General features: G+C 41.8%; 1 protein-coding gene and 1 pseudogene across 3 annotated transcripts in view; both read left to right on the top strand.

Moving 5' to 3' along the window:
- LOC126188238 (UDP-glycosyltransferase UGT5-like) overlaps positions 1–14,467 on the top strand; it is a 328,602-nt gene that overhangs the window by 156,817 nt on the left and 157,318 nt on the right. The window lies entirely within an intron of this gene.
- LOC126189252 (5S ribosomal RNA) lies at positions 3,396–3,513 on the top strand (annotated as a pseudogene).

The following is a 14,467-nucleotide window of genomic DNA, read 5'->3' as shown; positions in this document are numbered from 1 at the left end:
ATAAATTTTGAAAAAGACAAACGAGTAATGATTTGAATATATGTAATTAAAATGTGTGTTAGTTTTGAACTTCGTTACGTGAGCAATGACTTTCAGTGACCTCAACATAACGTCATCAAAGAAATTTAGGAAAAAAGCAAACACTTTTTACTTTGCTGTTACTTATTTTGCAAATTGGATTTCATATTACTGTCTGAACAACTGAGCCTTTTTTACTGATTTGAACAGAATTAAACACTAGAATACGTAGCAAACCAAACAGCCAACTGCTTCAAGCTATATGTAAACAAACAAAAACATTCGCACTCTTAATTTGTACATTTCTTTAGATTTGGATTTTTCCAGTGATTGATTCACAAACTTGAAAAATGAAATTGCTTTACTTTAGTCATATACTGAATCCTCTGTTGTACAACAGTTAATTGAAAGGAGACTGAGGCTAAAATTCTTAAAAGTGAAATTATTCATTAATAAACTGGCTGTAACTATTGAATTTGTTTCTTATGACACTCGGTTAGCATATAAGGGAAAAAAGGAACAAGAATCCTGCTTGGTAACAATGTCTGGGGGCAATGAGGACACAATCGCCCTGAGTTTAACTGATTATTATTTAAATAAATTTTATCAATCAAATAACATTTAGTTGTGCTGCTGGGTTAGCCGTTAATACTTTCTACCAATGAATAGTCTTACTTCAGTACTGTGCATAAGACGAAACTCGGAGCCGAAGACGAAACTGTGTTGCTGGAACTGCTGCTGTTGTTGAAGACGTTAGCATCTTGTGGAGCCACGGCTAATTACAGGAACGGGCAATCGTAATTAATACAGCCTCTTCCGCCCGTCCACTGTCCGTACTCCTCCTTCTAGACATCTGACAGTCGCGCTTACATGATGTCGAAAAAAATACTCTCTACTGCGAGAGTGTCAACACCATATTTCCGCACACTACAAGTGCTGGAACCCGTCTCTCTCTCTCTCTCTCTCTCTCTCTCTCTCTCTCTCTCTCTCTCTCTCTCTCTCTGCTCTCTCCGCACAACAACTCCATACCCAAAGATTTTACAACGCACAAGCACAGCTATTATCGTTGCTAGTCGCTGTAAATAATAATTTCTTCGGCTTTTCCCAGAGCTTATAAGTTTCACAGTAAGACACAGATAAATACAATGAAACATCAACAGACTTCCACCTAAATTTACACATACACTGAAGCAATGTCCTTACTTATTAAAAGAAAGCATTTAAATTACAACTAAATACATACAGTTCAGAAGAAAATTATATATCGGTAGCACGTCGCATGCACCCGGCATTTTCGGTGTTACACACTCCTGAAGCTTTCTTTTATTTCCATCATTGCTTCTTCGACGTACAGATTGAACAATATGGGCGAAAGACTACACCTCTATCTTACACCCTTTTTAATCTCAGCACTTCGTTCTTGGTCGTCTATTCTTATTATTCCCTCTTGACTCTTGTGCGTATTGTATATTACCAGTCTCTCCCTATAGCTTACCCCTATTTTTCTCAGAATTTTGAACGTCTTGTGCCATTTTTACGCTGCCGAACGCTTTTTCCAGGTCGACAAATCCTATGAACGTTTCTTTATTTTTCTTCAGTCTTGCTTCCGTTGTCAACCGCAACGTCAGCATTGCCTCTCGGGTGCCTTTGCCTTTTCTAAAGCCAAACTGATCGTTGTCTAGCACCACATACTCAATTTTCTTTTCCAATCTTCTGTATATTATTCTTCTTAGTAAGTTGGATGCATGAGCTGTTAAGCTGATTGTGCCATAATTCCACCACTTGTCACCCGCCTTCGGAATTGTGTGGATGATATTTTTCCGTAAGTCGGATGCTATATCGCCAGACTCACACATTCTACACAACAACATGAAGAGTCGTTTTGTTGCCACTTCCCCCAATGATTTTAGAAACTCTGATGGAATGTAATCTATCCCTTCTGCCTTATTTTATCTTACGTCATCTTAAATTCTGATTCTAATAGTGGATCCTCCCCTCTCTTCTAAACCGACTCCTGTTTCTTCTTCTATCACATCAGTCAAATCTTCCTCCTCATAGAGGCCTTTATTTTACTCTTTCCACCTATCCGTTCTCTCCCCTGCATTTAACAATGGAATTCCGGTTGCAGTTTTAATTTTACGGCCCTTTCTTTTAATTTCACTGAAGATCGTTTTGACTTTCCCACATCCTGAGTCAGTCCTTCCCACAATCATTTCTTTTTCCATTTCCTCACATTTTTCATGCGGCCATTTCATCATGGTTTCCCTGCACTTATTTATTTCTTTCGTCAGCGACTTGTATTTCTGTATTCCTGCATTTCCGTGAGCATTTTTGTACTTCCTTCTTTCATCGATCAGCTGAAGTATTTCTTCTGTTACCCTTGGTTTCTTCGCAGTAACCTACTTTGTACCTATGTTTTTCTTTCCAATTTCTGTGATGGCCTTTTTTTAGAGATGTGCATTCCTCTTCAAACGTACTGCCTACTGAGCTATTCCTTATTGCTGTATCTATAGCTTTAGAGAACTACAAGCGTGTCTCGTCATCCCTTAGTACTTCTGTATCGCACTTCCTTGCATATTGATTGTTCTTTAGTAATCTATTGAACTTCATCACTACTGTATTGTGATCTGAATCTGCTCCAGGGTACGTCTTACAATCCAGAATCTGATTTCAGAATCTCTGTCTGACCATGCTGTAATCTAGCTGAAATCCTTCTCATATCACCTGGTCTTTTCCAAGTGTGCCGCCTCCTCTTGTGGTTCTTGAACAGAGTTTTCGCTATTACTACCTGAAGTTTATTACAGAAATCAATTAGTCTTTCCCCTATCTCATTCTTTGTCCCAAGTCCATTTTCTCCTGTAACATTTTCTTCTACTCCTTCCCTTACAACTGCATTCCAGTCCCCCATGAGTATTAGATTTTCATCTACCTTTATATGTTGTATAACCCTTTTGTATCCTCGTATACTTTCTCTCCCTCTTCATCTTCCGCTTGCGATGTCGGTATGTATACCTGAACTATTGTTGTCGGTGTAGGTTTGCTGTCGATTCGGATAAGAACAACCGTATCACTGAACTGTTCACTGTAGACACTCTTCTGCCTGCCTTTCTATTCATAACGACTCGTACTCCCGTTATTCGATTTTTTGCACCTGTTAATATTGTAAGTAGGCTGTTTATGTTTTCTTATTGGCAACGTTACGTAGCGCTCTGTATGAAAATCACTGGCTGTGCTGTGTGCAGTCTGTGGCTAGTTTGCATTGTTGTCTGCCATTGTAGTGTTGGGCAGCGCCATTTCACTTCACTGACCTTTAGTGTATCTTGATTGAGCGTATGCATTTACCTTTACAGATTTTCTAGTTTCCTTACCACGTTCAAGGCAACGGCCTTGCCGCAGTGGATACGCCGGTTCCCGTGAGATCACCGAAGTTAAGCGCTGTCGGGCGTGGTCGGCACTTGGATGGGTGATCATTCAGGCCGCCATGCGCTGTTGCCATTTTTCGGGGTGCTCTCAGCCTCGTGATGCCAATTGTGGAGCTACTCGACCGATTAGTAGCGGCTTCCGTCAAGAATACCATCATAACGACCGGGAGGGCGGTGGGCTCACCCCACGCCCCTCCGATCCGCATCCGCCAGTGAGGACGACACGGCGGTCGGATGGTCCCGGCAGGCCATTCGTGACCTAAAGTCGGAGTGCTACCACGTTCAAGCTTCTGACATTCCACGCCCCAACTCTTAGAGCGTTATCCTTTCCTTCGTTATTCAGTCTTTTTCGTCATGGTCACCTCCTCCTTGACGCTCCCCTCCTCGACAGCCGAATGGGGACCTAATCCGGAATCTTTTGCCAATGGAGAGGTCATCATGACAGTTTTTTCAATTAGCGGCCACATGCCCTGTTCAATACACATTGTGTGTCTTTAATGTAGTGATATATATTGCCTTCTGCATCCTCATGCCGTTGATCCCGTTGATCATTACTGATTCTTTTTCGCCTTTAGGGGCTGTTTCCCACCGCAAGGGCAAGAGAGTACCCTGAATTTCTGTCCACTTTTCCTCCCCTTTTGACAAGTTCTTGGGCTGAATGAGGAATTTCCGGTCGCCAATGCTAATGTTTTTAAACTGATTACTAATCAAAGAATCTAATCTAAGACCACGGATCCTAGAGGGAATTATCAGTAAATAGCAATCCGACGATGATACCTTACAAGTTCACAGAAAAATGTAGATAACACTTAAAAATTGCAATTTCTCAGCATTATAGTTTCAAGTCATAACTAGCTGCGTAATATCTATGTACATGAACATGAGCACATGAGTGCGTAGGCTATCTCAGTGTAATAATTAATAGTAGTCTCCTAGGGTTTGCCGCCGGATCCTATAAGGCCGATAAAAAATTTCCGTTCTAAGGCCGTACATTCCAGAACCGGTATGCCAATCAGGCAAAATTGCCATGAGCATTGAGGCAACCATCCCACCGACGCACCAGTTTGAAGACGCCGTGTCCTGCTGTGTGAAGAGGGCCGTAACTCCTGCTGCGCATCCTCCTCCAACAGGAGTCGTCGACACGTGAAGGCGTTTTTTTAAGGGATCGAAGGCATGGCAGTAGCATGGGGAGAGATCAGAACTATAGAGCGGGTGCTCCAGTGTCTCCCAGTTCAGTTGGCGTAATGGACAGAGCTGGCCTATGAGGTCGACCGGTGTCTCGTGCCGAATCGCGACCAGCACGGGACTTGACGCTCCATTACATAGCGGTGGTTTTCGCCAGACGTGCTGCACCTTACACCTTATTCATTCTCCGATGGATATCTACCGGTGTCTGTCCTTCGGCTGCCAAGAAAAGTATAGCAGAACTTTAGTCGTGTTGGGACGCATTTGGCAATAACGTCGCCGTAGTTCACACTTCCGCACATACTGCACGCATGTCGGAAAGACACGAATACCACAGGAATCTCTTGGCTACATGCCGGTGCTTATGTATCCCCATTGACGTCACGCAACTCTGCTTATAAGCTGCTGCAACAACTTCAAACGGAAACTTATTTATCTTCCTCTTACACAATGAATTTTTGGACATCATGCTTTACAAACAAATGTAATGGAACTGTGGGATATAGTGTTCACCGAAAACTGATAGACGCGTATTGATATCTAAATGCTAACAGTTGCCATCCTCCGTACCAAGGCAGTGATGTCGTTGGGACATGGTATTCAGACAATATGCTTTCCCGACACGGACTGTTTAACCGAGGAACTTGCACATTTGACGGTTGTATTTAAGGAAAGAGGATACTCTGAGAAGAAAATTCGTCGAGCCCTGGAGTATGGACCATCCCCGAAGGTACATGAAGAGGAACATAGAATGGTGGCTTTTATTCCTTATGTTCGGAACATGTACTTGGTGAAGGGAAGAAGTTTTAGGAGGCATGACATAAAGAGTGTGTTCGTCCACCTGCCAAGGTTAGTACACTATTCGGTTCTGTCAAGTATGATTTGGGACTTACGAATACAAAATTCCGTGTCAGTGTGGCAAAGCTTACATCGGCCGTTCGATTCGCACAGTTCGACAGGTGCGTGGAACATCGCGTCACACGAAGCTATAACAGCCGCCGTAGCGGAACATTGTTTAAACGAGGGACAGAAGATGAAATTCGAAGAAATCAGTTTTATAAAAGGCAGCCGGATATGTCTATTTTTTTATATTATGGTACGTGGGTGAGCGTCTTTTAATTCATTAATTCATGCCGATGTTGTCGAAGTGTCACATGGCTGCGTGTTAGAAAGCTCGCATAGAACGTGAGTGGCACGGGTTCGATTTCCGGAGGGCACAGGTTTTTTAACAGTGGTGCGTGTTTTACAATAATTTTCGTGAATCATAAAATTTGTAAAGGTGCAAAAAAAAGGAAAATCGCCAGCGCTCGATAATGGTAAGCGCTGCTTCGAGTCTCGATGCAATTTTTTTTTTTTTTTGTATTTACCGTTCTCGTGTAATACCGACGTCATTTGTATATAAACTTCATCAAATGTAAAATAATAATATGATCTATCGTTTTTTATGAAAAATTCACGTCTTCTTTTTTCTAAATACATACCGCACTCAAAATACGAATTCTTAACTACCGATCTTTATCAACAACCTTCTATAAAAGATTGTTTGAATTAAGAAACATTAAGAAAATTTATTTTACATTTATGTATTTAATGCTTCACAGTAATGATCGCAGAACATATACCATTGTTTAAAAATTTGCGTCGGCCAGGAATACAACCCAGATCATCAACGTTGCAGGCAAGCCTTCTGATAGAGAGAGGATTTGCTCGGGACATCCTTGAGAGTTGAATCTAGTTGCGTTGGCAGAGTTATATTTAAGTTCTGAACTCCACGTGACTTAAATATGAGGGGTAGTCAAATGAAAACCGAACACGCGACACGACAGCGTCATGGAATGCTTCCATTACAATGTAATCACCACAGGCGTTACGACATTTATCCCACCGGGAGACGAGACTGTCAGTTCCTGTTTCATAGCACTCTATTGTCCGCTGACGCATCCACAGCCTTACCCGGCCTTGCACTTCCTCGTCCGACCGTAACAGAAGTCCACGCATGTGTTTCTCTAGATTGCCAAAGATGTCAAAATCACACAGTGAAAGATCCGGGCTGTATGGAGCATGTTGCAGTCTTTCCCAACCATATCGCTGAAGCGTAACGTCCGTCCAACTGGCAATATTCGTGGACGTCAGTTTCAGTCGAACTGGGACGTGCAACAGTGGGTGCGATTGTGAATTCGGCAGCGGCCAACGGCGTACTAGGAATCAGGAATTGATCGTCTCGTCTCCCAACGGGATAAATGTCGTAACGCCTGTGGTGATTACATTTTAGTGGAACCATTCCATATCCCCGCTGTGGTGCGTCTTCGGTTACCATTTCATTGCCCCTGATACAAAACTAAACAAAAATTGTATTGTTGGTTGTGTGGTCTCTTTGTCACCTCGATGTGGAATATTGAACTACTCCGCTTCAAAACACAGCACTCTTTTGTGTGGCCGGTGGGAATGTTGACAATAGCATGAGGGCGACGTATCGTTGGCGTTGGTGTTTTCCCAGTGACGGTGCCACCAGCCCAGTCTTTGGTGGTGGTGCCTTTGGTGGACGGCGCATGCGCTGTGTAAGGTACAGGGGCCTATGCAGCGCAACAGTTTGTAGCCTTGGCACCAGTTTTGAGCGTGTTTCATCAAAAACAACAGCGTCTCTTCTGATGATGGAAGACAGGTGGATCGAATTATGTCGATTTTAGCATTCAGCAGCAAAACTGAGGAGAATACTATGAGCGGCCGAGTTATTTACTGTCAGCCACCAACTAAAGTGTGCGAGTCGTAATTCCCTCTATCGCTCATCGATGTGAACGCAACACTGTTAGAAATGGCAGAGATTCGCCTGTGTAGCTAGGCAACCCGTGACTCTATTTGAAGATAGCTTGACGGGGGGAAGTTACATGCTTTTTATTTTCACAGTGGTATCAGTTTATTTGTATAGCAGTGAGTCACCGACACCTGACGACTTCACGAACTTCTTTGGTTATATATTAAACACATTACGGAACGCGATAAAAGCTACTCAAGTTGAATCATGTTCCAGCTAGCCATGAATTAATTTAACACGGGAGTTACGCATGTTCCAAATTGTACTCATGTTAACAGTGATCGACATTTAAGAAAAATGTCAGTCGTTTAGCAAACGCAAGAGTCGCCTGCCAGGGACACAGTGACCATTATAATCAATATTCAGATAAAACAGCGACAGGTCGAACAAAATTTTATTAACAGTTAGCGGGTTCCCTCGTCGCGGCGGCAGGCGTGCTCGCTTCACTGCACGGTCTACCAACCTCTCCCAAGCAATTTTCAATTTAAAGGCACTAATCGGCAAAAAAAAAAAAAAAAAAAAAAAAAAAATCCTCGCGCATCTCGTACCTTTATTCGCTAGCTTCATGATGATGAACTGCTTATCGTTAATCGTAATAATTATTGTGATACTTCAAAATTAAGCGAACTACTGCAAGAAAGTGGTTCAAATGGCTCTGAGCACTATGGGACTTAACATCTGAGGTCATCAGTCCCCTAGACTTGGAACTACTTAAACCTAATAACCTAAGGACATCACACACATCCATGCCCGAGGCAGGATTCGAACCTGCGACCGTAGCAGCAGCGCGGTTCCGGATTGAAGCAAGAAAGTGGAATAGTATGCAGTGAAAAATAGACGCTGCCATAAATTTTCGTTTGGTGTCCGTTAGGTCATATGTTACTGCGTATCAAATGTTAGTTGGTTGTAGGTCATAGGTTGCTGCGTATCAAATGTCTCTTGGTTGATGTTGGGGGGAGGGGCCAGACAGCGACATCGTCAGTCCCACCGGATTAGGGAAGGTTGGGGAAGGAAGTCGGCCGTGCCCTTTCAAAGGAGCCATCCCGGCATTTGCCTGAAGCGATTTAGGGAATCACGGAAAATCTAAATCAGGATGGCCGGATGCGGTTTTGAACTGTTGTCCTCCCGAATGCTAGTCCAGTGTGTGCTAACCACTGTGCCACCCCGATCGGTGTATCAGGTGTAGTTAACATACTGAACTAGACTTTAAAATTTGGATGGGATCTATAACTCACTTCATTCTCAAGAAAATGGATTGTACGTAACGCACTCAGTTCCGCTGGCGTTCCCAGACGATAAAGCCAGAGTGAAATATTCATAATACTCTTGAATATCATAAATGGCTTGAGCTCTTGAACAAGATTTTGGCAAATGACAGCATGCTTATGTACGTGACTCACTTTATTTTTGCTGTATCCAATACGGTAACGCCTTCTTCTTAAAGACCATGAAAGTTACAATTAAGGTGATAGATGGCACGTAAATGAATAATTGTCTCTGCAAATTGTCAGTTTGTAAAAAATGTGTAGTGCAGTTTAGGGGTGGAGGTTTTGTTGAACAGGGTAGTAAATTCGCACACACTAGATAAGTCAGTCAGCTTCAATTCGAACAAATGGGCGATTGTTCAGTAATTAACAATCACACTAAATTCGATGTACTATGCCTTTACACATTAACCTGTGGCACACGTTCTTCATTCCATAATTATGTTTATTTAAATATCGTGTTAAATAATGTTCTTCCTTGTTTGAGTAATACCCTGGATGTACTATAGATTCTCATTAGCAACTCTTTGTCAATTTTGCCCTTGTAACTCCCACAGTGTAGACTCATGGATCATGAATTTTTAATGTCTTCTAGAGTACCTTCACGTATTTCTCGCTCAACATGCCACCAACCCGTCTCACAAACGACATTTCTCCTCTCTTGTGCAAAAATGTCCTTCAGCACTAGCCTCCATTCACTTCAGATCACATTCCATAACACTCGTTAATTACTATAACCTGTTGAGCCTCTCTCATGCAACGAATCACTAATTTCAACCTGCCTGTGCAAATACATGACACTCCTCACAACTGCTGTCTTTCATCTGTCTCCATCTTCCTTTTTTGATGATTTTATATTAATATTAATTTCTCTGAGCATAATATTTGAGTTACTTAACAGATATAGGTACAACGTTAACACACACACAAAATTCACACATTTCAGGAAACCTAACGTTAAATAAAAAATGAACGCAGAAAGAAAAATTACCTCAACTGGTCAGCGTGTTTTGTTCGCTATGAAAACAGCCCAGATCTGATTTCCAATACTGTGCCTTCTGTTGCAAAAGATCATCTTCCATAAATGTCCTCCCTCACTTATTCCTTTCAGTACTTCGTCTTACCTTAGACCTGGACACTTAATTTTTACCGTTCTTAGATAGCAACAGATAACAAATGTTACCAGTTTCCTCTTTTTCAGATTTCCAATTGTGGATGTGACCTACAGATTCAGGATCTCTGTCTTCATTTCCACAACGATAACTGATACCATTGGAGCTCTTCTGCTGTATGAAGAAGAAAGCATTCTTTCTTCTTTCCGTCATTTGGCAGGATTTTACTTTCGGTACATGCACTTCTGCATCGGTCCCACTTTTAAGCTTGTCATTATTCCCTTTTCCTACTACTCGTACCCTTGACTTAGCCATATAAGCCGTTGCATATTGCATCCCATGACGCCACTGACGGAGGATGTAATGGCCGTCAATCAGTATCGTGTGTCTTCCACTTCTGACCACATTGCTAGTTTTAGGCCGTACATTGAGACATAACAAATTAATAATAAAGTTTTGAAGTCCAAACTACTGTTAAAGGGCACAAAGAGCCAGTAACCAACCCTTCAAAGACCAGTAGAGGACAATGGCACTCAAAAAGTATCATCTGATAGCCAATTTGGAGAACCAAGAAATGGTTTGACTGATGAGAGTGCCTGCATATATGACAGTGGTAAGGTGATACCACGATGGTGATAATAGACTGACAGAACAAAAACCGCAACACCAAGGTTGAGTTGTACGATATAAACCGAAGTTGGGACGTGTGTGTTAACTTGTAAAAGAGGGTGTCTATTTAAATTTCGCACCGGTCGCAGAAAGCGCTGCTAGTAGCGCCGCTATGAGGCTTTAAAATAGGCTTGCTTTAAATACACTCTGTAACAGTCGTGGGCGTTAGTTACCTATGTGATTGGACATGGTGAGTTGACGTTAGTCAAGAATGCCTTTAAGGCGACAAAGACGTCATTATCAACATCTCACTGAGTTTGAACGAGATCGTGTAATACGGCTACGAGAATGAAGATGTTACTTCTGCGATACTGCGGAGAGACTTGGCAGCAATGTAACCACGGTACATGACTGCTGGAAGTGGTGGTCACGAGAATGTACGGTCACAAGAAGACCGGACGGCACGTAGCACTACCGAAACGAAAGACCACGGCGTTCGGCGTATGGCTCTGGCGCGTCCTGCTACATCTGCAGCACCATTATGAGCAGCAGTACGCACCACAGTGACACAACGAACTGTTGCAGATCGATTACTTTAAGGACAGCTTCCAGCTGGACGCCCAGTACAGTACTGGCCCCAAACCACCTCCATTTGTGACTTCAGTGGTGTCGCGCGAGGGCTCATTGCAGGGCAGGGTGGAGGCATGTCGTGCTTCCTGATGAAAGTTGGTTCTGCCTCGGTGCCAGTGATGACCGTGTTTTGGGTAGCAGAACTCCAGTTGAGGATCTGCAACCAACCTGTCTGCGTGCTACACACACTGGACCTTCACCCGGAGTCTACAGTCCGATTTCGTATGACAGAAAGAGAACTCTTGTGATTATCCCATTCACAATGATGGCAAATTTGTATGTCTGGCGATTCTTCCTGTTGTCCTGCCATTCATGAACAGCGTTTCAGGAGGTGTTTTACAACTGGGTAACAATCGCCCACGCACCTTTGTTGTAACCCGACATGCTCTCCTGGGTGTCGACATGTTGCCTTGGCCTACTTGGTCACCAGATCTCTCTCCAATCGAGCAGATACGGAACACATCGCACGACAACTCCACCGCCATCCACATATAGCAATAACTGTCTCTGTATTGACCGATCAAGTGCAACAGGCGTGGAGCTCCATTCTACAAACTGACATCCGGCACCTGGACTACACAATACATTGCCTGTACGTTTGCTTGCTTGCATTCAACATTCTGGCGACTCCATCGTTTTAATACACCAGCATTTCTCGCGTTTCGGAGACCTGCGATCTTGCAGTGTTAATCACTTAAATACTTAGACAATGTATTCTCTAAATTTCATTACTTTACATTATTTTTGGTGTCGTTGTCTTTTGGTGCCGTCGTTTTTTGGTGCCGTCGTTTTTTGGTGCCGTCGTTTTTTGGTGCCGTCGTTTTTTGGTGTCGTTTTTTTGGTGTCGTTGTTTTTTTGGTGTAGTTGTTTTTTTGGTGTAGTTGTTTTTTTGGTGTCGTTGTTTTTTTGGTGTCGTTGTTTTTTGGTGTCGTTGTTTTTTTGGTGTCGTTGTTTTTTTGGTGTCGTTGTTTTTTTGGTGTCGTTGTTTTTTTGGTGTCGTTGTTTTTTTGGTGTCGTTGTTTTTTTGGTGTCGTTGTTTTTTTGTGTCGTTGTTTTTTTTTGTGTCGTTGTTTTTTTTTGTGTCGTTGTTTTTTTTGTGTCGTTGTTTTTTTTGTGTCGTTGTTTTTTTTTGGTGTCCTTGTTTTTTTTTTTTGGTGTCGTTTTTTTGGTGTCGTTGTTTTTTGGTGTCGTTGTTTTTGTGGTGTCGTTGTTTTTGTGGTGTTGTCGTTTTTTTGTGTAGTTGTTTTCTTTGGTGTTGTTGTTTTCTTTGCTGTCGTTGTTTTCTTTGCTGTCGTTGTTTTTTGGGTTTCGTTGTTTTTCTGGTGTTGTTTTTTTTTGTGTCGTTGTTTTTTGGTGTCGTTGTTTTTTTGGTGTCGTTTTTGTGTCATTGTTTTTTTGTGTAGTTGGTTTTTTTGGTGTCGTTGTTTTTTGGGTGTCGTTGTTTTTTGGGTGTCGTTGTTTTTTGGGTGTCGTTGTCTTTTGGGTGTCGTTGTCTTTTGGGTGTCGTTGTCTTTTGGGTGTCGTTGTCTTTTGGGTGTCGTTGTCTTTTGGGTGTCGTTGTTTTTTTGGTGCCGTCGTTTTTTTGTGTCGTTTTTTCGCGTCAGTGTGTTTTTGGCACTATTGACTACTGAATTACCAGAATAATCGGTAATTACGTAGGAGAAACATTTGTGCAAGATAACTGCTTCACTATCTGGTTTGTCAATGAGAATTTTCTCTCCTCGCTTTTTGTGATGTACAAAAATTTCAAGCTGGTCCCTTATATTCGTTGTATGTCACTTTCGGAAGTGGTGGAGTATCTTAAGATCTTCTATGTTTTCGAATGGGTGTCCATTTTGTGTGTGTGTGTGTGTGTGTGTGTGTGTGTGTGTGTGTGTGTGTGTGTGTGTTGCTATTATCATTTTGTAAACTCGTTATGTGTAGCAGTTGTTGCGCTAAGTGTATATAATTCGAAAATACCTGCCAGTTTGTCGTACGTAGAGATCTCCACCCCCTCATACTCTTACGGATTTATAGACGCCCTGCGGGATTCATGGTGTCAGTTCCGTCCAGCACTACTTCAGACATCCGCCGAGTCCATGCCACGTCGTGTTGCGAAACTCCCGAGTGCTCGCCAGTGTCCTACACGATATTAGGCAGTTGTACCAGTTTCTTGGGCTCTTCAGTGTACAATGTAATCGAAAAACACTGTAACACCTGTGACTGTTCAAACTCTGTAAACCCATGGGGTCGTAATATTTCGTTCTGATTACAAAAACAAACAGTGTAAGTGATGATTTGCGTATGTGTGACATTCTGTGTAATGTGGGGCCCAATATCTGAAAGTAGATAAACAAGAATACCATTTCTAATATCACCATATAAAATCGCTCCAAGATTCATTTTGTCCAGTTTATCTATTGCAGTGTAACCTCAAAAAGACACCTACAATGCAAGAGAGGCACAAAATCAGACGCGCAAACATCGCCAAATATATTCACATTTAAACAAAGTCGCCTGAAAATGAGAATAAATTATCGCGAAACGCTTTATGCTATGCATGAAAAAATAAGTAAATGGAGACATTTTTCATTATTTAAATCATAAATTTATTTTCAATTGATCATTATTATTTATGAATATTTCGGACACATCTCACCAACAATCATGTTCGAAGTTTAAAAACCGGTAATTGTACGGTACACATCGGGAAGAACAGCATTATTGGGGTATCAAATAAAAAATAACACCTAGACAAGGGTGAGACTTTCATACTCGATTATTATAACAGAAAACTCTGCCCGCTGCATTAACTGAGCTGTGCTGCTACACAGTATTGATAAAGATGCTTGTGGTACACGTGAATATAGTGTTGCCAAGTTGCCTCTCTTTGACGTCCATTTTTTTACTTTGTATATGCACGTAGCGGAATTTTGTAAGAGAATTTTTAGTACTGCTAGTATGCAAGGAATCGCACTGTGGCGTCAGAGTGTACGAATTTTAGTACACCCTTTATAAATTAATGGTTTGGAGATACGACTGTGATATGGAGGTACGTCAGTTATTTGATTAGTTACTTATTCCATAGATCAATTGAACGATTCTTTTATCAAAATTATATGGAACGAGTCAGTTTACAGGATTTGTATACATAATTGCTATTAACATTAATTAACGATCCTAGTACCAGGATTTCTTTGTCTCACTAAGTACGATGGGCGTCGTAATGTAATTTACACCGGATATGTTGGCAGTATTTCAATGAAGTAACATATAAATATACATTACAATTGTTCAGTGCAATAGTAATGATTCTATTTTCAAAAACGTACGTTCGAGAAACAAAAAGAAATGTAGATTGCGGTCATACTGACTCCTGAGGTGCTCATTGGCAAACCATGAACAAATTTTAAAGTGTTGTAAATGTAAAAACCA

This window comes from Schistocerca cancellata, chromosome 5 (assembly GCF_023864275.1).
Source record: "Schistocerca cancellata isolate TAMUIC-IGC-003103 chromosome 5, iqSchCanc2.1, whole genome shotgun sequence".
In the NCBI taxonomy this organism is placed as follows: Eukaryota; Metazoa; Arthropoda; class Insecta; order Orthoptera; family Acrididae; genus Schistocerca; species Schistocerca cancellata.
The sequence above is the reverse complement of the archived record's forward strand: the minus strand, read 5'-3'. Positions and strand labels throughout refer to the sequence as shown.